General features: G+C 53.2%; 1 pseudogene; it reads right to left on the reverse strand.

Moving 5' to 3' along the window:
- Positions 1-1625: 1625 nt before the first annotated feature.
- Positions 1626-22456, reverse strand: LOC131591000 (serine/threonine-protein kinase pim-1-like; annotated as a pseudogene).
- Between the last annotated feature and the right edge of the window lie 2993 nt (positions 22457-25449).

The raw sequence follows: 25449 nt of genomic DNA on the forward strand, positions 1-25449 counted from the left end.
ACTGGAGGGGTCCCGATGCTGGGGCTGGGAGGGAGCTGCCCCTTGTTCTCCCTCTGCCTCACGCAGAGCTGGGCCGGGCACAAGTGGGGCAGCAGAGCCAACAGGGAGCCTGCGAGTCTCTTCCAGCCGTGCCTGCTCAGAGTTTGGCCTTGGAGCTTCAGGTGGACAAAGGCAGCTGCTCTGGTCCCTCTGTGTGTGCCCATGTTCAGCACTGCTGCTCCATCAGTCTGTGCCCAGCAACGGGGAAAAGCCTCAGCCCTGCAGGGCGGGGAGCTGCCGGGCTCTGCCTGAGCAGCTCAGCCAGCGGGAAGGGAGCTGCTCCACACGGGAACCCAGAGCAAAGGGCATGCCTTTTTTACAGCATGTTTTCTGTTTTAAAGAAGAAAAGAGAGGAAATAGAAAAAAAAACTACTGTAAAATATGAAAGATAAAAACAGAACCCAAGTGTGCAGTGAAAAATCTTCTATAACTTTGAATTAAGTGGTAATTGGTCTTTTGAAACATAAAACTCAGTTATTTACTTTGTAAATGTGCTGTTGGCATGATGCATCTTACTGGCCTCAGTAACCATTCTTAAAAAGCTTTTGGGGTTTGATTCCATTATTGTTATTTTAAATTGTGGTGAAATTGGTGTGAAGGAATACGAAAATGCTTTGCGCCTTGCCAGCTCCAAGCAGCACTGGGAATCTAAACTCTGTCAAACCCCAAATTCTCTACAAGATGCCCTTCCTTCTCACCCTGTGAATGAACTGCACATTCCCTTTCAAACCTTCAAGGTTTCTTAAAGATGCAAAGTCCCACTTACAGCTTTTGGCTCTGGTTTGGAACTGCAGAAGGGCAATTCTTCATCCATCAGCTCCAGACTGCACCGCCTCAGGAACACAGCAGTGGCATTCTAAAGGAGGAAGAAAGTGCAATTGCACAATTCCAGCCAAAAAGAAAGGAAGAGTGGGACACAGAAAACATCCTGTGCAGATCCAGGCATTCAGCTGGGACTGGGGAGAGTTTGGCTTCTTGCCAATTGGATGTGTGTCCCTAACTGCAATCTCTTGGCCTGCACGAGAGTCTCACTCACCTGCAAAAGCAGAAAGCTCAGGTGGTGTGCTGGGAACGGGCTCCTCTGATGCAAAGCTGTCAGAGCAATGTGAGGGCACAGCGAGCCCAGCTGTGCCTGGGGCTGAGCCCAGCAGAGCCCTGGCAGAGCCCAGAGCAGCCTCAGCATCCGCAGAGCCCGGCTGCAAGGAGAGAAATCAGAAACCGCCCGTCAGCTCAAGGCTCCTGTCCCCTTGTCCCAGCCACCCACGGTGCCCAGGCCATGCTGGCCATGCTCAGAGCTGGGCCCAAAGCTGCCCATCACTGCTGCCTTTGGGAGCAGAGCAGGAGGGCAGGACATGTGCCCAGCCTGCAGCCAGCCACGGCAGATCCAGCCCCTCAGCAGCTGCCCAGAGACACAAAGCAGACTGGCAGCTGACTGAAGAATTGGTTGCATCAACCTCAGCAAAGGGGGAAGCCGGCCAAGCTGTGCCATACCCAGATCTGGGAGCATCTCCTGGCTGTGGACTCACCTGCAAATTGGGCATGGAGTGTGTCTTTGAAGAAGGTGCCAGAATCAAAGTTGATCATCTTCAGCTGGCCACATGGATGAAGACATTGTCATCCTTACGGTTGTCCTTGGTGTCTCCCGCAGCAGCCAAACCTGGTACAGCTTCTCCAGGGGCTCCTTCTCCTTCCCTAGGGGCCAGACCAGGCTGTCAGTGCTCTGCCCAGGGCCCCAGCCATCAGTGAACCAGACAAGCAAAACCAGGGGGGATGGTGGCCACCAGTGCTTGCCACACCAGGTCTCCAGCTCAGCTCCAGCCCAAGAGCTGTGTGTTCCCTTCTAATGACCCCTGCTCAGAGCTACAGGCAGGACAAAAACAGTCTGCTTTGCTCTGCCACTGATTGCCAAGAGATGGGTGGAGTTGTTACCTGCCAGGCCCCTGGATCCAACTGTGCACATACATCTCTCCCATCTTCTAGGGCAGATGAAGACCCTGAATCCAAGGATCTTGGCAGAGATCTTCTAAGGATGGCCTGTCCAAGGGTTGCATGGACAAACATCTCTTAATTACATCTTGGCACTCTAAAGAGAGAAACCAGGAATCTCCGGTCACTTGGAGAAGTTGACCCCCGTTCCTGTGCCCAGGCCATGCTGGGTGTGCCCAGAGTTGGGCCTAAATTCCCCATGGATTCCCTGTTTGCAGGAGAGCAGGACATGTGCCACCTCCTCAGCAGTTGCGAGTGGGGGATGCTCATGAGCCCACTGCTGTCTCCCAACACTGGTGTTCCCCCCGTGCCCAGAGATGAGGATCCACCTTGGGAGAGCCGTCGCGGGAAGAAGATCTGCCCCCAGACGATCTGCTGGCCCTTCCTGAATGGGTGCTTCCCTGTCACCAGCTGGTACAGCAGGAGCCCCAGGGACCAGATGGTTGCTGCCTGGCCGTGGTAGCATCGCTGGTAGAACCACTCTGGTGGGCTGTAGGACAAGGTTCCTGTGGAACACAGACAGAGCTCATCAGGGGGATGCTGCTGCTCCCAGAGACTCACCCCAGCATCCCTGGGCATGTGGGGGCTGCCCCAGAGGCACATGGGGTGACCTGCTGCCCTCTCACCAGCACCTGGCACTTGTGTACAAACCTGGGCTTGCAAATGAAGCCACTGCTGCTGGAAGAGGGCAGCAGAAGCACTGGGGAGGCCCAACCATGACCCACAAATGGAAAATCCACCCAGTGGTAGAGAAAACCCACTCTCCTCCCTGCCTGCATGGCCTCCAAAAAATTGTTAATAAGCCAGGGCAAATTTGGGGAGCAGAGGAGTTCAAGACCTTCCTTGCTGGCACACCAAACGGGGTCAGACACTCCCATCTCTGCTACCCCCATGGGGGTTTTTGTCAGGCTGCCTGCCCCAGCCCCAGCCCAGGGCATAGTGGGTGCTGAAGGCTGTCAGCAGGGCTGGGAGCTGGCCCCTCTCACAACCCCTACCCAAATCAACTTGGCTCAAGTATTAATCCCATCCCTGCAGCAACAGGGGAAGGCCCGGTGCCACACCCACGCTGGGCCAAGAGATGCCCAGGAGCATCCCCTGCAAGGGCTCACCTGCAAATCGGGTGTAGGCTGTGTCTTGGAGGAAGGTGCCACAGCCAAAGTCAATCAGTTTCACTTGCCCCGTGGCCAGGTCCAGCAGGATGTTTTCGGGCTTGATGTCCCTGTGCAGGACCCCGCAGCTGGTGCAGTGCTGCACGGCCTCCAGCACCTGGCAAAACAGCCCCCGCGCCTCCTCCTCCGGCAGGAACCTCCGCTCTGCCAGCAAATGCGAGAGGTCCTGGCACCGCTGCGGACGCTCCAGCACCAACAAGAAGCTGTCGGGCAGCTCAAGCCACTCCAGGAGCTGAATCACTGCAGCACACCCAGAGGACACCCTGTCCATCAGCACAATCTCCAGGGGCGCACGTGTACCATCAGGCTGGGGGAGAAGCACGGTGCCGTCAGTGGGGCTGAGCCCGTGCCAGGGCTCTGTGACCCCTCAGCCAGCCCGGGATGCTCTGCACGCCCCGCTGGCCCCACGCCCGCTCTCCCCGCAGGGCTCCCGGCGGCTCCCACCCTGCCGGGCCCCGGCTTATCCCCGCCCGGCACGCCCCGGCTTCTGCCGCTGGCCCCGCTCACTCACCAGCTCGCCCCAGCGCCGGATGCGATCCCGCGGCACCTTTTTGATGGCCACCTGCGAGCAAGGGGCAGCAGAAGGTTGAGCTCGATGCCCGCCCGCAGCGGCCCCGCCTTCTCCTCCGCCCCCTTCTCCCCATCCTGCTCTGCCCGCCGCCGGCCCCGCTGCTCACCGGAGCACGGTCCGAGAGCCTCGTGGCTGCGAAGACGCTGCCGAATCCGCCGCGCCCCAGCAACGAACCCACTCGGTACCGCTCCTTCGGGCCCTTGTGCGCATTCCCTGGGGGCAAGACGCGGCCGTCAGCGCTTGGCCCGGGGCCAGGAACGGCCCCCGAGCGCTCCCCGACCTCCCCGGGCCGAGCATCCGCAGGCGTCCGCTCCTTGCAACGCGACAGCGGCGGCTCGGGGCCAGCGGCCGCGCTGCCGAGCGGCGGAGCTCGGGCCGGGGAAGCCGCAGCGGAGGCGGCGGCAACGGCTGCACCGCCTGTGTTCTCCGCGGACCCCAGGAGGAGCCGTGGCAAGGGCCGGGGCCAGGGCTGGGGCAGGGCTCGGAGCAGGAGGAGCCAAAGGGCGGTGATACCGCCCCAGCCCCAGGCACTGAGGCCCGCCCAGAAGCGCCAGCGCCAGCTCGGCCGGAGCCGGGCTAAGGCGAGAGGGAGGCGGGACGCCCGGGGCCGGCGCCGGCGCCGCGGCCGGGGCCGGGGCCGGGGCCAGGGGCGGGCTGGGGGCATGTCCCGGGCGGGCAAGGGGAGAGGAGAACTGGGAGAAGAGGGGAACACAGAGAAAGGGAGATCGGGAGTGGGTGAGGGACCGAGGGAGGGAGGGTGGAACAGCGGGAGAGGGAGAAGAGAAGATAGGGAGGGTCGAAAACGTGACTTCTTTCGCTGCTTTCTCTTTTTCCACTGCTGCCGCTGCTGCTGCCGCTGCCGCTGCTGCCTCCGCTGCAACTGAAGCACCGGGGCCGTTTGTCCCCGGGGCCGTTTGTCCGTTGCCCGCTCGGCCCTGCCCCGAGCCCCGCGCTCCCCGGGCAGCCCCTGAGCTTGGCCAAACAAGGGAACTTTGCCGTGTTGAGCCAAGAGCCAGAGTCTTGATTCCTGCACAGGGGCACAGCAATGCCCTTGGCTGCTGCTGTGCCTTGTCCCTGCTGAGCATCAAACACTGTCTGAGCACATTCCCTGAATGCAGAATTTGTACCTGACCCAAGCACTGCACTTGTGTCTCCAGCATTGCTTTCCAAGAAGAACAGGGGAAGGCAAACTGGGTGTAGCTCATGGTATTTTACAGTGTCTAAAACTTGTCAAGTCTCAGATCTTAGAGGTGAGATCCATTTGGAATGAATGGGATGGAGAGCTAGTGCAAGATGGAAAAGGGAAACATAAAAATAAATAGAGAAAAAGATGCTGGTCGTTTCCTTTGGTTTTATTTTCATTTCTTAAAAAAGCTGTTTCAATTTTCCTAAAATCTTCTCCACAGTCCTGTCTGTTCTTTCCAAAAACCTGTCCTGGAGAACGACGTGCAGCTCCTGTCCCAAGATGTGCCCCCAGCTGCAGCTTCTCTTGGCTTCCCACACTGTGTGTGCAACACAACTCTTGCAGCAATGCAGGACAAATATTTGAAGAACTTGACAACTTGTTCTTGCTTTTCTTTGTGGACTGGGGAGTTGTGCCATTGGTACGGTTTTCATTGTTACTCTTCTACCCGAAGAAAACATGATGAGCTGCCAGGAATTGTTAGGGAATACAAGCCTGGCTGAATGTGGAGAAAGGATCTCCAGAGCCTGTAGCCAGCAGTGGAGAGCTCATCATTCCAATAGCCCCATGGACATCTTGAAAGTGATCTGGAACATGAAAATGGGATGACAGAGGGAGTTTGTTTGTGTGTTCAGTTGAGAGGATTCTACATCTCTTGCACTGGGAGAAATCAAGAGCACAATCAGTGGATGATAAGAACCAGAACATGGGAAGTTGGACCTCTCAGTAGATGAGAGAATGTGAAAAGGACAAATGCAGGGAATGTCTTGGTGAAGTTTGTCTGTTAAGAAGGGTCATTTTTTCCTAATTATTCCCAATTCATTCCCTTTGCTTTTGTCCTTTTTAGCAAGGCTATTTGCATGGCAGAATCCCCAGGAAATGAGAACCTGGAGCTTGTGGAAGTGCCTGAAAGGTGCCCTGTTCCTCTGCAGGGACACTCAGGCTGAAACAGGAGCCTGAGGCCTCTCTTGGGAAGCCTCCTCCGAGCTGGGATTTGTGCCATGCCAGGAGAGGAGGAGGGGGAGGACGATGGGAGCTGTGTGTGAGGAGCAGGAGGTTTGGGCCCCAGGACATTCCGTCTGTGCCGCTGCCCCGCAATGGGCGGCCGTGCCCGGGGCTCTGGGCCTGCCCCGCGTGCGCTGAGCTCCCGACACTGCGGGAGCTGCCCGGGCTGGGCTCAGGTTCCCACTGGGACTGGGCAGCAGGCTGGGCTCCAGCTGGGATCAGCAGCAGCTGGAAATACCTCTGGGCATCTCCACTTTCTGCTGTTGCTCGGAAGAAGCAATGAAGCGACAAGTTCTGGTTTTCCTTTCTCCTGGTGTATTTTTCCATTTTATTTGCCACTGCAGAGGCAATTTGTGTGATGGCCTCTGTCAGTTGACTCGATTTCAGCAGCAGCAGCAACAGGGCTGTGTTTGAGCACTGCAAATGTCAGCTGTGTGGCTTTCATTCCCCTCAACTTAGTGCTCAGGGACTTGAGAGCATTTCAAGATCTGCTACTCCTGATGCCTGCAACTCAAATTCAGGTGCCAAGCAGAAGAGGGACAAGAGCAGATGAGATCTACAATGTCCAAGGCCAAGGCACCAAGAGCCTCCTGCTGTCACCTCAGGGTGAGAAAAAGAGAGCTGAAAACAGCGCTGGAACCCGATCCTTTCTTCCTCTGAGGGCTGGCTCAGGGCAGCAGAGGCGGGCCCTGAGGAAGCCTGAGGGCTGTTTGTGGGGGATTGTTGCTGTAGTCCAGAATTGCCCTGGAAAAAGCCCTGGGAAGCCGAGGCAGGAGCAGGTGGGAAGGGCCGGCGCTGCTGCTGCTCCTGGCCGGGAGCCCCGGCCGGGCCGGGCCGGCGCCCGCTGCGCTGCGGCTGCTGCTGCTGCCAGAGCCGGGCGGGACTCGGGGACAGGGAATGGACACGGGGGGACAGCAAAGGCCTTGGGGGCTGCAGGGATGGTGGTGCTCGGGCCAGCGCCAGCACAGAGCTTCAGCCCGCAATGAACCCTGAGGGAAACGCTGGGGAAAGGCTCCATTCAGCCTTTCTTTACTCGGCGCTGTGAAGGGACGGAAATAAAAGGAGAACAAGCAGGGCCCGACCCCTTCTCCTTTGGGAGGAGCCCCGCGCCTGGGGCTGTGAGGGGCTGTGAGGGGAAATGAAGGGCTGTGAGGGGCTATGAGAGGTTCTACAGGGCCATGAGAAGTTCCATGGAGCTGTGAGGGGCTGTGAGGGGCCATGAGGAGCCTCAGCCCTGGCAGGAGGGGGTCCCACCATGTCCCCAGGGCAGGGCAGCCGTGAGGGGCTGTGAGTGCAGACGTGGCAGCAGAGCAGGCTTGGGGCACCTCTGGGAGGGGATGAGACCCTTCCCCAGCTCCAAACCACACCAAACCCAGCATTAACAGGATTTTCCATCTTTAGAATGCACTGGCAACTTGGAGTCAAGTGTACAGTTTAATCCTGGTTGGAAGAGCAAAGGAATTTTCCCAGTGAGTGACATCTTGCCATTCGTATTAATGTCGAAGATTTAAAAGTCTAAAAATGAATAGGTATACTATTAAATATTAAGAAATACAATAACAAGAAATAAAGCCCCAAATCCCAGCACCCTGCTCAGTAATATGCTCTTGTCTGTATTAACAGATTAGCAATATACAAATAAATGAAAGAGATTTCATTTATAATTCAGACTTCTTTCATTTTTTTCCCAGGGTTCTGGTCCCTTTCCTTCAGGGACATTTTTTTTACTCACCCACTTTCTAATAGTTAGAAGGGAGTTAAGCATACCAGAAAAGGCAACAGCTTCTGTTTCAAAGGGAAGCAGCCACCACTCCAGGGAACCTGAATTGCCCCCAGGCACGTGTGTGCACTTGAAGGGTGAGCAGGTGTTGGGGACGGAGATCTCAAACCCCTTCTAAGGCTGTGAGAAACCCACAAGTGGCAAAGTATCATTGAGGGTCAACTCCAGCTGGATTCCATTCCCCCACACCCTCCAAATGGGCAGGCAGGGCTGGGCTCTGGCAGGGTTCAGTTTTGAGTGCCTTGTGCTCCCTGGCAGGGAAGTGATCTAATGAACTCTTGTACTGATGGATTGCGATATGGCTGCTGAAGGAAGAGGGGGAATCTCAGGAGACAGGAAAGTCTCTTCTTCTCCTTTCTCCCCGCAGAACCCCCTCCCCAAAGAGAAATGCCTGTGCTGGGTTTCCATGGCACCCCTTCCCTCAGCCCAGTGTCTGACCCACTGTGTGCTCTGCAGGAGCCAAAGCCAGAGCAGTCCCAATATCAGTCACCACACGGTCCCCACACAGCAGGAGAAAGCACTGCTTGCAGTGGGGCTGCTGATCTGTGACCCATCCCGGTTCCATCCACCCCACTCCTCTCAGCCACAGACACCAGAAGTATCCCAGGAAAGCCAGTGCTCTACCAGATGCCAGGAGCACTCCCTGCTGTGGCCTCAGGGATGCTGGGTGACCTCATTGATGAGCATCTCTGGCTGGTGATGGAATGTGTGGATGGAGGCCCTTGACAGGAGGTTGTTTGAGACACGTGTGGGGCTGAAGGAGAGATGGCAGCTGTCAGTCGGGAGGGCAGGGACCCCACTTGTGAGTCCATTGCCTTGGACACCCTCAGCCACAGGATGTCCAAGAAGTCACACAAGGCTTTGGCACTCTTGGCCTTCTTTTCCCCAAGTTCCTTCTTTCTGTACATTTACAGCAGAGAACCTTATTTGTTTTTAGAACTAGAACAAAGATCCCAGAGGGAACAAGCCTTGCTGGTTTTAATCAGAAGCATCAGTGACCAAAACTTGCATTTCATTGTGGGGTGTCCTGATTTGCTGCATTTTCTGAGTTCCTCTTGGATCCTTTGGAGGGCAATAGGTTGTGTCGTCTGAGGATCCTTTGTGCTCCTTGGTGACCCAGGAGAACCTTCCAGGAGGTTTTTGGGTGAGCTGCTGCTGTGATGTCACAGGAACTTTGCCGTGTCCTTGTGGTGTTCCCGTTGCTGTGGGGCACAGAGGCCTCAGTGTCAGAGCGGCTCTGGGTGCCTGCTCATTGCCTGAGGATCCTCCTGCCTGAGGCATTCTCAGCAGCCAGCCCAGCCCCTGACAGGTGTCCTTCTGTCCTGGCAGGGGGACAGACAGTCTGCAGACATGTGCAGCACAGCCAAAATGATCCAGCAAGTGCTTACTGCACTTTTCACTCTGGACACTGTGGCTTCTTATTTTTTCACCCACTCAGCCCCTAAGTTGAGGTTTTCCCCAGGTGCACCATATGTGCCTTTGGGATTGCTGTGGGCTTTCCATTCTTCTTTTGGAATGGAGGTGATTTTGAAAGAAAATTGCCATTTAGATTCCATTTGTTTGGGAGAGCTCCTGCCATCAGCTTCTTAAAAAAGGGTTTGTTTCTAGCCAGCAGGGTGTGCACAGCATTTGGAATGGAGCCTGGGGGGGGTTCTGTTCCCCAAGAGGAGAGTCTGTTGGAGTTTGTAATACAGAGTGTGTGCCCTTGTCTCTGATACTTTGGTATAAGATCTAGAAAAACAGTAAATTTCATATTATATGAAAATCATGATCATGTTTTCATGGTGATACATGAAAACAAATTTTGAAGTTGGATAGAAAAAGCTAAAAGTGTAAGTGTGTAGATGAGAAAGTTTTTTTAAATCACTGGGTGAAAAAGTTAGTTTAGAGAACAGGAGACAAGATGGAGGATTCAGGGTGTTGTCTCTTGTCCTTCTTCTTTCTTCTTCATGTTCTTCTCCTAGTGGTTTTTTGGTAATAGGAAATGGTTGGATGGAAAATGCCGCAGTGCATCACAGAGGTGATGGGTCATTGGGCCACTAAGAAAAATAATATACATGTCTGTTGTTAATTGGGTAAAAATAGGTATAAAGATAAAAGAACTGCGTATTTCGGAGACATTTTGTGCATCAGACACGAAGCGTGCCACAAGGCCTTGTTTGTACCATCAGAAGAAAGAAATGTACCAGATTGCAAAGATTAACCTTGTGTAGCCAGCCTGGAGAGACCTGTTAATTTTTGTGATGACCTTTTAATAAACACGAGAAACAAGATTCTAACGAGCTCAGGAGTTTTCTTCGAATCATAAGAACTGAGATAAGCAGGGCTCCCCACAAGGGAGGATGCCAAAAGAATTCAGTCCAAAGGAGGCTGAGAAATCCAAGAACAAAAAGAAAAATACAGAAGAGATACAGCAGAAACAGAGAAGCAGAAAAAGGATTTTGTAGAGAAAAGTTACATCTTAAAAAAGGGGTTGTTTGTAGCCAGCAGGGTGTGCACAGCATCTGGAATGGAGACTGGGGGGATTCTGTTCCCCAAGAGGAGAGTCTGTGGCAGTGGACCCTGGCACCCCCTCCATTTGCTGGTCCAGCCAAATATTACACAGCCTAATATTTTGTGCTGTTCTCTTGCTTGCTGTGTGATCCAAAAGGACTGTGGCTCCAGGAGGGAAGTTGTGAAAGGAAAATGCTCTCTCTTGGCATTGACTTGTTGTGTGGGAGTTTCCAGCACAGGCAGCTTTTTCTCCTAACAGCGTCTGGTTCAGGTGAAGGTCACCTCACACATGGATACTGCAAAGCTCCTTCTTCAGTGAGTGGGAAAGGAACCTGTGGTGTTCAGAGATCCCAGTTACTCCCTTTCAACACCAATATGAGCCCAGTAATCTCCAGGATGATCCTTGTCACATGCCAGCACTCCCAGGATGGTCCCAGTTGCCTCTGGCTAGATCAACCCAGTCAGTCCCAGTATGATGCCATTTGCCCCCAGTGTGCTCCCAGTTGCTCCCGGTCACCCCCAGTATGGGGGATGATGTGCAAGGTATGTTGTCAGTCACTCTCAGATACTCCCAGTATGAGTCCAGTCACTCCCAGTATAATCCAAAGATGGATGGATGGGAGGCCTGATGGAATCATGGAGACCATTGTGACACTCTAGGGCCCCATGGAACCGTGGTGACACCAAGTTGGCTGGGAGTGTTGATGTGCTGCAGGGTAGGAGGGCTCTGCACAGGGACCTGGACAGGCTGGATCCAGGGGCCAAACCCAACAATGTGAGGTTTAACAAGTTCAAGTGCCGGGTCCTGCACTTTGGCCACAACAACCCCTGCAGTGCTCCAGCCTGGGGACAGAGTGGCTGGACAGCAGGCAGGCAGAAAGGGACCTGCGGCACTGATGGACAGCAGGCTGGGCATGAGCCATCAGTGTGCCCAGGTGGCCAAGGAGGCCAATGGCTCCTGGCCTGGATCAGGAACAGTGTGGCCAGCAGGACCAGGCCAGGGATTCTTCCCCTATGCTTGGCACTGGTTGAGCTTCATCTCGAGTGCTGTGTCCATTTTTGAGCCCCCAATTTAGGAAGGACATGGAGGGGCTGCAGCTCTGCCTGCACAGGAGGGGCTTCACAGCTGGGAGCCCGGCCCTGAGGGCAGAAGCTGTGCTGGGGGGACAGGAGGGAGGAGGCTTGTTCAGAGGGAGGGGCTGCACTGCAGGGGCTCCTATGGACATCTCTAAACTCTCTCTGCCACAGGATTGCTGGGCTTTTGTTTACTCTCCTTCTGATCTTCTCTCTGCTTCCTGGAAATTTTCCTCCTGCAGGTGTTTCCCTGTGTCTGATCTCTCCCTGACAGCACCCACAGATCCCAAATCTCTGTGCACTCTCCTTGCCCTGACAGAACCCTGCCTGTTTGCAGGGCTCTGGCTGGGGGCAGGTTCTGTTTGCAGCTTGGAGAAAGGACAGCTCAGACTAAGGCTGATGGGTCCAGGAAAGGTGATGCTGGTGCTGTCCATGGGCAGAGTGGCTCAATGCATATTGTGAATCTCCCATGAGCCTATTGATCACCAAAAGTAACAGTTTGGATGTCTCAGGCACTTGTCAAAATTCATAATACCTTTATTATTTGTCCCCAACCTCCCTGCCTTTCTTCAATGGTAGGAAACTGAATACAAAGTCTTAGGAAATGTCCTCATTTTTATCAAAATCCTTGTCTTGGAAATATTCTATGACTGATCAGAAGCCCTCAGCATGTCAGAGCTTCATGAGCCTTCACCTCCCCTACACCACAAATACTCAGAGTTGTACTCACAGGGTCTGTAGGCACTGGCATGTTCCAGCTTTAGGAGATGGCTCCAGGAGCTGCAGCTGCATTGTTCTGCAGCCAGAGGCTTCCTGTGTCAAGGGCTGGGAGGGATTGTGCCCCAGGCACTTCTCAGCACCTTCCCAGCCCTGACTGATTGAAGCTCTCTGTGCCTCTGGGCTGTGCCCAGGTGGCTGCAGGCAGTGCCCCAGTTCTGCTGGGCTGGGAGAAGAGCTGCTGAGCAAGAGAAATGTGCTTTTGAAGCTTTTCCTAGTTTTCAGGATCATCCTCTGTGCCGGGAGCCTGGCCCAGCTCAGCAGCACAGACACAGCAGCAGGACTTTAATGACCCTCTTGGGGCTTTGTGCTGAGGCCCTGAACATCAGTCCCTGAGAGGGAGGGGAAGAAACCTCTCAAGAACTCTGAGTTAGAATCCAACTCCAAAGTTTCTTTTACCTTTAATGGGTCCCACTGAGGGACAGCACTGAGAAAGTGTCCCCAGGCTCCAGGCAGGGCAGAGAACAGGAGGCACTGATGACAGGTGGGGACAAAGAGAAGCCAAGTCTTGGTGCCCTGGGCCACAGCAGCCTCTGTGCCAGCAAGGGCTGTGAGGAGACACCTTGTCCTGAGGCCCTGGGGCCTCCTGGCACAGCCCCAGCAAGGCTGGCCACTGTCACCCCCTTGGCCTGCCCTCAGCATCCCCCCTAGCCCACATGCCAGTGGCCTCAGGGATCTGCTGGAAGGAGTCCCTGGGGAGCCTTGCTCAGGAATGGCCCTGGGGGGCTCCTTCATGCTCCCAGGGACTGCAGCTTTTTCAAAGCACTTTGGCTTTTGCCTTGGAGTCTCTGAGAGATTTGTGCAATCCTGGCATCCAATTATCTGCTGTAATTAGTCCCTTGAGAGGCTTTGTCAGTAACAACACTCAGTGGGGCTCATTAATGCTTCAAGGTACTTCAGGTCCCTAAGGTAATTTCCTTTTTCCTTCCCACACTGAATCTCTGAGAAGTTTGTGCAATCATTGCCCAAATTATTTGCTTTAATGAGTCCCTTGGGAGCTTTGCATTGACACTCAGAGGGGCTCATCAATACTTTGAGATACTCAGGGTTTCTTCGGCTACTTTGGATTTTCCTTTCAACACTGAGTCTCTCTGAGAGGTTTTTATGCAATCTTGGCCTCTAATTTTCTCCTCCAAGAAGTCTATGAGGAGCCTGTGTTGGGGATGGACCTCAGTGGGACCCATTAATGAAATGAGATACTTTGGGTTTTTTTCTGACTTGGACTCCTGGAAAGGTTTGTGCAATCTCCCCTCAGGCACTGAGGTTCAAGGGCTCTGCCCCAAATGCACCATGGGGCTCATTAGGATCGAGCAAGTCCTAACAAACCATGGCTCTGCCTTGATTTCCCTCTGCAAACTTACTTCCTGGGACTGTGCCAGGCATGGCCTCCCTTCCTGCAGCAGAGGTTCTTCATGAGCCACTGTTTCCTCTGGGAAATGCCACCTTCAGCACAGCCTCTCCTTCCATCTCTGGAGAAAGGAAGAGGGACACATGGATCAGGTGGGGCTTTTCCCAACAGGAAGGTGGCATCTTCAGGAGGCAATACTTGTCAAAGTCATGGATGAGGTTCAGGAAGTCATCCAAGATTTGGAGCCAGGACAGGGCCTTCCCTCCTCTAAAGAGCTGCCATTCCAGATCTACTCCAAGACTGGGAAATTGCAGGGGATCTCAGGGTGTTCATGGCCTGTGCTGCAGTTTGGGATCCCTGTCAGCTGATGCCAAATGCCTTCCTGCAGAGGCTGGGGAGAAGCTGCAGCCAGGCCAGACTGGGAAACAGCCCTGCAAGGCCTGAAAGCAGCAGTGGGGCAGAGAGGCTGCCATGGATCCCTTCCCTCTGTGCCGGGCATGGCGTGTCCAGATGTGCAGAGAAAGCCCCCAGCTGCTGAGTCTCAGGAGAAGGCTGAGGGACATGGACCCACCACGGCATCTCTCCAGACCACTCATCCTCTTGTCTCCTGTAGGTTTGTTCCTCCCCCTAGGAGGACCTTAACAGAGAGTATTTCCATTTCAGATGAATGGATCCCACAAAACCAAGGCTCAGCCTGTGGGATCAGCAGGGACACACCACTCACCCCTGTGATGGGAGCTGGGCTTGTGTGCAGCAACCAGCAAAGGAGCTGGGAAAGTCCTCGCTGCAGACACACCTGTAAGTCAACAGCCACAGCAGCTTCTGTCACCTGGTTCCTGACAAGTTGTCAATGACTATTCCTTGTTGGGACAGTGAGAACATACCTGCATGGGGCTCCAGAGGCTGAAAGTCTTCATGAAGCCAAGCTGCTGGAGAAGCCTTCCTACCACCTTCATCAGGAAGGAAGCACAGATCAGAACCATTCCATGGTGGGCTGGGATCCCCTTCTGCCTTAGGGGACTGGGCACTGCAAGGGGGTTGGGGGAAGGCCATGGGAGCCAGATGTCAATGGACATGGCCAAAGCTGCAGAGGGGCCTGCAGAGCTCTGGGCTGGCTCTGGTCATTCTCCATCCTCTTTGCAGGATCTGTGCACCATCCCTGGAGGGGTGGCAGGACCAGCCCAGGGTCCCTGGGGCCTCTCTCCCTCCCACAGAGGAAACCCTCTCTAAAGCCCTGGGGAAAACCATCCCCAGCACTTCCCAGGGAGAAGGGAGCACTGTCCCAAGGAAGGGGAGCCAGGCCACCGGCTAACCTGCTCACCATGCTCACCACGGAGCAGCCTGGGCAGCCCTGTCAGGCAGGGTCACTGCCAGGAGGAGCAGGAGGAGGAGGAGAAGAGCAAGGACCATGGTGCCTTGCCCTCTGCCAGTCCCACAGCTCTTGCTGTCACCACTGTCCTGACACCGCTGTCCCAATGTCAGCACCGCTGCTGTCGCCACCGCTGCTGCAACAGTCGTGGTCAAGGACTGACAGATCTGTCCTTGTGGTGCTGTGCAACCACGGGGCTCTGGGACCTCTGTGACCTCAGAGCCTGCTGTGACCTCATGGCCAGCGTGGAATTGTGGGGGGGGTGGGATCTGCCTTCTTCACTAGGGAGTTCATCCTGCCCTGCAGCTCTGTCCAAGGGCTGTGACACGGTCCCAGCCCAGCTGATCCCACAGGCTGGGGGATGAAGGGATGGAGAGCAGCCCTGCCAAGAAGGACTTGTGGCTGCTGCAGGGTGAGAGGCTGGACATGAGCCAGCCATGTGCCTCCAAAGGACTGTGCCCAGCAGCTTGGAGGAGGTGATTCCACCATCCCTCTGCTCTGGTGCAAGCCCACCTGGAGTACTGCATCCACCTCTGGGTGCCCAACCCAGGAAGGACATGGTCCTGTTGGAGCTAGTCCAGAGGAGGGACAGAATGCTCTGAGGGCTGGAGCCCCTCTGCTTTGGAGACAGGCTGGGATAGCTGGGGGTGTTCAGCCTGGAAGGGAGAAGGCTCCACACAGACCTGATTGCTACCTTTCAGTACTTTAAGGGGGCTTGTAAAAAAGATGGGACAGAATTTTTAGTAGGGCCTGTTGTGACAAGACTGAGGGGGAATGTTTGCAATGTAAAAGATGGGAGATTCAGACTAGACATTAGAAAGACATTTTTTACACTGTGGGTTTTGAAACCCTGGCACAGGTTGCCCAGAGAGGTGGGCATCCATCCCTGCTGACATTCAAGCTCATGCTCTGAGCAACCTGATCCAAAGGTGTCCCTGCTCTCTGCAGGGCATTGGACTCGATGGCCTTTAAATGTCCCTTCCAAGCCAAGCCATTCTGTGCTGCTGTGCACCAGCAGAGCAGTGCTGAAATAATGCTGGGGTGATGATGCTGGCACCTGTGTTTTGGTAGTGATGCCATTTAGCTGTTGGCCAAGAGAGGATTGATGGGCTGCACAGTGAAGTCTTCAAAGAACAGCGTGCTCAAGGAGAAACAGGAGAGGAACATGGCTTCCAGTTCACATAAATGCCAGCATTTTGCTGCCCATTCCTTGTTAAGAAATAAAGGAATGTCCTGCAGATCTCTTCAAGGTGGGTGCACTCTTGGCTCTATCAGTACTTGTGTTCTGTAAAACAGGTGAGTTGTTACAGCTTCTTGCCCCATTTATCACTGGATAAAACCCAAATACTGCATTGCTCCATGTCTACTTTCTTCCAAGTAAAGGCAGATTTTGTTCATTCTTCAGTGGGACATATTCATCTGTTGACAAGCAAATTCTCCTTGCCATTCACACAATGTTGATTTGCTCTAATCCGATTGTAATTAACATCTACCTCTCACTGTAATTAAGGCTGATGGATTGTGAGGCAAAGTGTTGCATAATTTGCCCTGGAGAGAGTTTTTTTCTAATTCAATGACATTTGAAGACAGGTGTAGCTTACCATACTCTTGGCATACTAGAAATGAAAAAACAACCTTTGAAATAGGATTTTATACTTTCTTCCTCCTCTTCCTCCCAGGAATTTAATCCCTGAAGTCTGAACTCTTCAGCTGCCTCACAAACATTGTTTCAATTCATACAGGCATCCATGAAATGAGCAACATATCAGGACTGTGGCTGAGAAGCTTGAAGCAATGTAGGTTTAGAACAGAAAAAATAATAATCCATTTCCCAGGTTAAGCCATGCAATTCCCAAATAACTCTACCTATCCTCAGGGATGTTTCCAAAAATATCATAGTAAAATCTGGGAGCAGGGAGAGAGAATGTCAACAAAATTAAAAATACAGCTGAGACCTTTTTATTCCTATGAAAACAGAGTCAAAATTGTTTATATATGGAAAATTAACTAAGAAGTGAACAACAGATTGTCAAAATAACTGCTTGGGAAACAAAAACACCTAATTGCAAATAAGTTTACATGTGGATTTATAAGAAAACAAACATACTAAGAGAAAAAACAGACCTACCAAATCTAAAACCAGTAACACTGTCTCATCTGTCTCAAAGAAAAACAAACAAAATGGAACAAAAAAAAATGAAAATAATCAGATTCTCAAGACCATTACTATATACAAGACACTCCAGGAAGTGGGAATAAACCAAGGAACTTTTTGACAGTTTTTTTTTCTCCTTGTGCTGGGGGAGCTGTCACGGAGCAGGGACGGTCAGGGGTGGCAGTGGCTGCTCAGGGATGGGTTTGGCCCATGTCCCTGGAAGGAGCCACTGCCCAAGCAGCTGCGCTGACCCTGGGCTCTGCTCTCAGCCTTCTGGGCTCTGTTGGGTGGCACAGCCTGTGCCAAGGGGTGGCAAGGTGCCTGCAGGCCCCAGCTCTGGGGAAACAGAGACCATCCTGGTCGTATCCAGTGTGCTGCCAGCTCAGCAGTGGAGCACAGCATGGGCTCACGCTGCCCATTGCTCCCACAGATGCAGCCAGCACCACCAGACAAGCTAACAATATCTGGAGAAGCATGAGAAGAGTTTTCTGCAGGGGAACACAGTGTTTGATTAAGTTAATGGCCATTGTGGCTGGTGGAGCACTTTTCCTGAGGATGTGCTATGCTGGAATCTGGTATTGCTGGAAGAGAAAAGGGTGAGTGTTTTGCTGATCTCGGCCTCAAACAGCTTCTTGAAAGGCTGCTCACAGTCAGGAAACATTCCCAGTGAGGCTGCTGTGCACTTGTGGCTAGTCCTTGGTTGCCCAAATCACTCTGCTGAGAGTTCTGCTGCTGCCCAGGCCTTTCACTGGCCTCTTAATTGCTGGGCCTTGTCCTGGGGAGCCCGCTGGGGCTGCAGCCAGTGCTGGCTGCCACTGAGGCTGCCTGGCCAAGAGCAGCCCCAGGAGCAGCGGGCAGAGGCAAAGCAAGGTGGGCAGGAGAAAGAGCAGAGACGAGATTGCCCTTGAAAGGCAGAGGCGCTCTGGGGCCCGCTCCTGGCCAGGGACCCTGCCCAGAGCCATCCCCTGCACACCGGGGACATGAAAGTGTCAGGAAAATTAATCCACAAACACCAGAGGTTGATGTCTAAAAAGAGACAGAAGAGTCCTTTCACTTTATTCGAATAAAGGGAGAGGCCATGGGGCATTCCCCTGGGGTCTCTCAAATTTTTGGAGGACGCAGCCTCCTTTTTATCCTAATTTCCCGGCCGCATGTCTCTCTCTCTTTCCCCACTGGCTGAAGTACTTGAGTGTGGGTGCGGAGGAGCCCGCTGGGCCCGAGATACTGGCCCTCCCCTGGAGAGGAGATACTTCTCTGTAAGAGCGACACAATGTTGCTCCCAGGGGTCTTTGAGTTAGTTATGTTAAACTGTTGTGTTTCATTGGTGTTCCCCCTGCTGTCCCACCCCGATACAGGTATCTCGGGCTTCCCCCCGCCCCTCTCCTTCCCCATAAATATCCCGGGTTTTCCTCTGTTCGGGAGATTCGCTGTTACCGGCACCCTTTGCCGAAGCTTTGCCTGAATAAAGGCTTGTGCCTCTGTGGAACGCTGGACCAGCTGTCTCGTCCCTGCTTCCTGTGTTGCCTGCCGCCGCCGCTGCCGAGCTGAGCTGAGCTGAAATCACTATACTATTACTGAGCTGAGCTAGAATCACTCGACTGCTCGAAGCTGCTCGCATGCGCTTCAGGCCAGCCTTTTTCAAGGCTGCTTCTGGAGAAGTCGCGGTGCTCCAGGCTTTCCACCGCCGCGGCAAGTGGCGCCCAACGTGGGGCTTTGAAGAAGCCCTGAAGAAGCGTCCGCCTGCACCTTCAGCTGCGAGGCGAGCCGCCGTTGGAGCCGCCGCCCCTCGAGGAAGCTTGCTTGCGTTCTAGCAAGAAGCGATCCAAGAGGCTGCAACCGGGACCCTCGCTGACCATCTGGGGCAAGGGAAAGCCCCTGAGGACCAGTCGCCCAGGTGACCACCCACCCAGCAGCTTTGTTTTCGCCCGCCGGCATCTGCCGAAGAGAAATTGTAAGTGTATCCTGTGAAAGGTTTTTTCTTCGGGCTTTTTTTTTTTTTTGCTGTTTTACTGCTGGGTGGGGAGTGAAAAAGGATGGGGAATGAGTCCTCTGTATTGAGGCTGACCCCACCTGAGAGGGACTTTTATATCCAAGTTGTAACTACCTTAAAAGCGGGGAATTTTAAGTTTTCTAAAGGGGATTTAAAAAGATTTATTCATTGGGTTTTTAAGCATTTTAAGATTAATTCGGACTCTGCTAAATCAGGAATTTTTTGGGATAATGTGGGGAGAAAGTTATATACAGTTCAAGCTAAAGGGGATTTTTCTGTTGCAAAGTTTTTTCCTGTGTTTCAAAATATTATTTTCTCATTGGAAAAAGAGGGAAAAAAAGAAGAGGGAGTTTTGGGTCCCCAGTTAAATCCCCCAACCCCGTCAGCCCCTCCAGGTGTCCCTGAACCGCTTTCCCTATCTGAGAGCCAGTCGGCGGGTGGACGTTGCCCCCAGGCACAGGGCTGCTGCCGTCTCCCTGACACCCCCCCACTGTCTCTCTACCCGCACCAGAGTGGCAGTGGCCATGCCGCTCTGGGTCTTTCCTCTACCCTCTCTCCTATGCCCTCACACCCGGTTGTGTCCCCCCCAGTTCCTAGCGTTAGCACAGATGGCGCCGGCAGCGTGGCCAGCCCCGCCATTTTGTCCCACTCCCACCCCGGTTTTCCCGCCCTCGATGCCCAAAATGGCCACTTTCCCGCCTTCACCCCTTCTCTTCCTGCCGCGTCCTGCGGCTCCTCCACCCCCACTGCGTCGTTGGGTGTAACCGCGTCGGGCCCTCCCCCATCCATGGGGAAACCCCTCCCCGTCGCGGGCCCCGCTCCTGTCCCTTTGTGCCGGGGCCCCGTCCCCAGCGGCGCGCCCGCTCCAGGGTCCCTGTGCCCCGGAGGTCGGGACGGCTCCGGCCGGAGCGGGGCCACCCCCGCTTCCCCACGCAGCCACAAAAGGGCCAGCTCTAGACACCTGAGCCGGCCCCGCGCTGCCACCAAGCACCCCCCATCTCCACTAGGAGATGAGAGCAGTGAATCTTCTTATTCAGATTCTGAGTATGAAGATCACTGGGCCGAGGTGCAGAGGGAAGCCACACGGGCGGGGAACTCAGCTCTGTCCCAGAAAATACTTGCCTTTCCTGTAATAATGAGGAGAGACAGGACAGGGGCACAGGTTGCTGCATGGGAGTCCCTTCACTATAGGGAACTGCAGGAACTTTGTAAAGCTGCCGAGGAACATGGCAGGAGTTCACATTTTTTTAAACACCTGCTAGAAGCCTCCTTCTCTGCCCACGTCATGGTCCCGCATGACATCAAAAATATTATGAACTGCCTCCTCTCTCCAGCAGAATACATGTTGTGGGAGAGGCAGTGGAAAAAACATTTAAAGCAATTGGCAGATGTTTATGCAAGAGATGCTAACAGACCCAATTTTACTTTAGAGCAATTAGCAGGAGAAGGAGATTTCCAAAAGCCCCGAGATCAGGCCCGAGATCTGCCTGAAGCAGCTTTACAAGATATAGCTAATGCTGCCAAGATATCTCTTTTTACCACCCCTGATGATAAAGTGCCAACGCAGTGCTTCACCAATATTAAGCAGGGGGCAACTGAGTCTTTTATTAAGTATATTGATAAGTTAAAAATAGCCATTGAAAAACAGATAGAGAGCCCTCAGGCACAAAAGGAATTATTAGTAAAAATAGCAATGGCCAATGCTAATCAGGAGTGCAAAGCAGTTTTGCGAGCCCTCCCTCTGGACCCCGAACCAACCATAGATCAGATGGTTGAAGCCTGCACCAAACACTCCTCTGCCTCAAGTGAGAATACAGTGGCACTTGCAGTGGCTAAAGGAGTGGCAGAGGCGATATCTGGAGCTTATGCTGCAGACCCCAATAGAAATTGTTGTTTTAATTGTGGTGAGCCTGGACATTTTTTCAAAGACTGTCCGGAGAGACATTCTATACAACCGCCAGCCCACCAACGATTCCCCAGACAGAACTGGCAGTCGGGAAACTTCAAGCAGAGCGCGGGACGGCCCCGCGCTTCGACATCAAATCAAATGCCGCACCGCTCCGCCCCTCCTGCCAAACCCACCATCCTGCCTCCACGGGGACCCCGATATCAAACCCAGCAGGTGGAGCGCTTCAGATGGGAACCCGGCGTCAACTGGTAACTAGACTCTCTTTACATATGAAAGGTGACTGTGTTTACAAAGTCCCCACAGGGAAACGTGGACCACCAGGCGGTCCCTCTAACATCTTAATACTTGGGGATCCAACTAACTGTCCAGGACAAATTCAGACTGTTCCTGAAGTCCAGACTATATACCCTGGAGATGAAATTTCCATCTCTTTGACCTGCATAGACCCTCCTTATTATTTAAAGGAACAGACTCCTGTGGCACAGGCCTTTTTACTTCCTAGTGACTGCCCAGATCATGTTCCCCTCAACCCCAGCGCTATGTGGACACAGGTTGTGGGCTCCTGCAAACCCATTGTGGACTGTAGCATGTTTTGTTATGGGGAAAGGATTCAGCGCCCAGGAATGATAGACACTGGAGCAGATGTTACCATCATCGCTCGCTCCGAGTGGCCAGACAATTGGGAATTACAACCTGTAGCAGGCATGATTTCAGGAATTGGAGGGATGACAGCCTCCATGAGGAGCAAACGGAATATTGTCATCGAAGGACCTGAGGGACAAATGGCAACCATCAGGCCATTTGTGGTGAGAGCACCAATCACCCTCCGGGGACGGGATCTCCTGTCCCAATGGGGAGCTTCTCTGAGGATTCCCAGCAGGGATTTTTAGTGGGGGTCACTGAGAAGCGCGCCGCGCCTACCATCCCCCAACTCACCTGGAAACAGCACCATCCAGTGTGGGTTGATCAGTGGCCCCTATCTGAGACCAAACTGCGCGCACTGGAAGCCCTTGTAGAAGAGCAGCTTGCCAAGGGCCACATCACTGAGACCAATAGCCCTTGGAACTCCCCTGTCTTTGTCCTGCGCAAACCAGGCAAAGACAGGTGGAGACTCCTTCAGGACCTCCGGAAGATCAATGATGTCATTGAAGACATGGGCCCCCTCCAGCCTGGCATGCCCTCCCCTTCAATGCTCCCCCGAGATTGGAAGCTGGCTGTCATTGACATAAAGGACTGTTTTTTCAACATACCCCTCCACCCTCAGGACGCCCCCAGATTTGCATTCTCGGTTCCCTCTCCAAACAGACAAGCACCTTTAAAAAGATACCATTGGCTAGTCCTTCCTCAAGGGATGAAAAATTCTCCTACCATCTGCCAATGGTACGTGGCCCGCATCCTGTCACCGGTGAGGACCCTGTTCCCAGATGCCATCATCCTCCACTACATGGATGACATCCTGGTTTGTGCTGCTGACGATGACTATCTGCACCGGACTTTACAAAAAACTATCCAGACAATCGAAGACGCTGGATTTGAGATCCGTGAGGACAAGATCCAGCACACCTGCCCTTGGACCTACCTGGGACTCCAGATCCGTGAGCGGACCATCGTGCCCCAGCAGCTGAGCATCAAAGATGACCCCAAGACCCTGCGGGACTTGCATCAGCTCTGCGGGTCCATCAACTGGATACGCCCTCTGCTTGGGGTAACAACAGAAGTCCTTGCACCCCTCTTCAACCTGCTCCGTGGCAGTGAAGCCCTCGATTCACCGCGCTCCCTCACACCAGAGGCTCGAGAATCCATCACCAAGGTCCAGGAGGCCCTGTCTTCACGGCAAGCCCACCGGTATGAGCCCAGCCTGCCCTTCCAGCTGGTTGTCCTGGGTAAGGCCCCGCGCTTACACGCGCTCATCTTTCAATGGGACACTGCATTGAAGGATCCTCTCCTTATCATTGAGTGGATCTTTACACATAACCAGCCCACTAAGACTATCACCACTCCACAGGAAATCATGGCTGAACTCATTAAAAGAGCTAGAGTCCGTCTCCGCACTCTTGCAGCCTGTGAGTTCACCTGCATCTTCCTCCCATTGGCAACTGGAAGTTTGGACCCTTTGCTCCAAACCAATGAGAGCCTTCAGTTCGCTCTCGATAGCTATTCAGGCCAAATTTCTATACACCCACCTGGCCACAGACTTTTCAAAACCACATTTAATTTGGTCCCCAAATCATTACAGAGCAAAACACCGCTCCAGGCCCTGACGGTTTTCACAGATGGCTCAGGGAAATCCCACAAGTCAGTCATGACTTGGAAGGACCCCAGGACACAGAAATGGGAGTCTGATGTCCAAGTGGTCAAGGGATCACCACAAATTGCTGAATTAGCAGCCGTTGTCAGAGCTTTTGAGAAATTCCAAGAACCTTTCAACCTGGTGACTGATTCGGCTTATGTGGCTGGAATAGCTATGAGAGCAGAACATGCATTTCTGAAAGAAGTCTCTAACCCAAATTTATACAAATTGCTTTCTGAATTAGTATATCTTATCTCTCACAGAAAGCAACCTTACTATGTCATGCATGTGAGGGCACACACCGACCTCCCAGGTGCCATTGCCGAAGGAAACAGGAGGGCAGATGCCTTAGCCATGCCTGCTGGAGCAGCCAATGTCCCTGACATTTTCGCACAAGCGAAATTGTCCCACCAGTTCTTCCACCAAAATGTGCCTGCACTGATGAGAATGTTCAGACTACCCAGAGACCAGGCTAGGGCAATAGTTGCCACCTGTCCTAATTGCCAATCGTTCCAAATACCGGTCGTTAACTCCGGGGTTAACCCCCGAGGACTTAACAGCTGCCAGATATGGCAAACTGATGTCACTCACGTCCCATCCTTCGGGAGAGTCAAATACGTACATGTCTCCGTAGACACCTTCTCTGGTGCAGTGTTTGCCTCAGCCCATGCAGGAGAAAATGCCAAGCACACCATCCGACATTTTCTCCTTGCTTTTGCTACCCTGGGAGTCCCAGAACAAATTAAAACAGACAATGGACCTGCTTACAGCTCTCACAAACTAAGAGACTTTTTCAATGAGTGGGGGGTGAAACACACCACGGGCATTCCTCATTCCCCTACAGGGCAATCAATAGTAGAAAGAACCCACCAAAACCTAAAAAGAGTCCTTGATCACCAGCGGGGAGGAACAGAGATCATTCCTCCCATTGAGAGGCTCTGTAAGGCTCTATATGTCATGAATTTTCTAAATTGCTCAGCTACAGAGCCTGACCCCCCTGTAATTCGGCACTTCTCTAACTCAACTCATGCCAAACTCACAGAGAAGCCACCAGTGCTGATCAAGGATCCTGAATCACAACGGACATCAGGACCCTTCCCACTGATTACCTGGGGGAGAGGGTATGCGTGTGTGTCCACACCATCAGGACCTAAGTGGCTCCCAGGGAAAAATGTAAAACCTTACTTAGGCCCTACAAACCCTGCACCAGATTCAGAACTTTCAAAGTCTCCTGAGACCCACACAGGTCCAGAAAAACAGCAGCCCACTGCAGCCTGGAAACGGAGACGTCATCGGAGTCCACAGAACCGACCTGCCACCAGACCAACAACCAGACAGAGGCCAAACCGTCCTGCTACCAGAGCTGCAACGAGACGACTGCCAACGTCACGCCTGACACCGTGACAGTACACAAGTCTTCTTAACTCCCTCCCCCTTCCCCTTCTTGCCCTCGTTGCCTAGCCCAAATTGCCAGCTTACACCCAAGTGCACCTCTGTGCTGCTGCTGGTGTTGAGTCTTGTGTCCCAAATACACAGAATAACCTTGCTTATAATTGTTTGGTGTTTTTGTTTTTGTTTGTTTTTTTTTTTTTTTTTTTGTTTCTTTTTTTAAAGAGGGGGGAGACGGGAGAGGAAAGGGAGAAAGAAAATAGCTCCCCCCCCTCCAAAAATTAGAGCTAATCTTCTATGTCCTGTTGTAGAAAATGGAGAGCAAAACCATCCTTGAGTTCCTGATGTCCCTGATTATCTGGATGCTCCTGAAAACATCAGCTGTGGATGCCTGGCTAGTAGCACAGCCCCAGGAAAACGTGTGGATCACCCTCGCAAAGACACCCCAACAAGAACACATGTGCTTGTCCATGGGCAGCGCCACCAACCCTCTGTCATCCTGCCTGGTAGGGATTCCTTTAAAGCCCCATGAATATCCTTTCACAGGGAAAGAACCCAACCCAGTAGACACTTGGGATGAGTGGACAAAGATCTTGCCCCATGCACCAGAGGAACCCCAGGAATTAGAGCTTTTGGGATCCTCCAAAGCTGCCTACTGCATAAATTTTAATTATCACCCAGTAGCCAATGCATGGCCTGCCTTGAAATACCAAAAGGCAATTAAATCAAGGAAAAATGTGACTCCCAACAGTAAAATTTACAGTCAGTCCAAATGGTGCAATTACACCAGCAGCACACGATCCACCTCCTCTCACTATCCCAGAGTGCTGCCCCGGGGAGTGTTCTTGATCTGTGGGGATAGAGTGTGGGCAGGAATCCCTTCCCTACTCCGGGGAGGTCCTTGCACGCTTGGACAGCTTAC

The sequence above is a fragment of the Poecile atricapillus genome, chromosome 36 (genome assembly GCF_030490865.1).
Source record: "Poecile atricapillus isolate bPoeAtr1 chromosome 36, bPoeAtr1.hap1, whole genome shotgun sequence".
NCBI lineage: Eukaryota > Metazoa > Chordata > Aves > Passeriformes > Paridae > Poecile > Poecile atricapillus.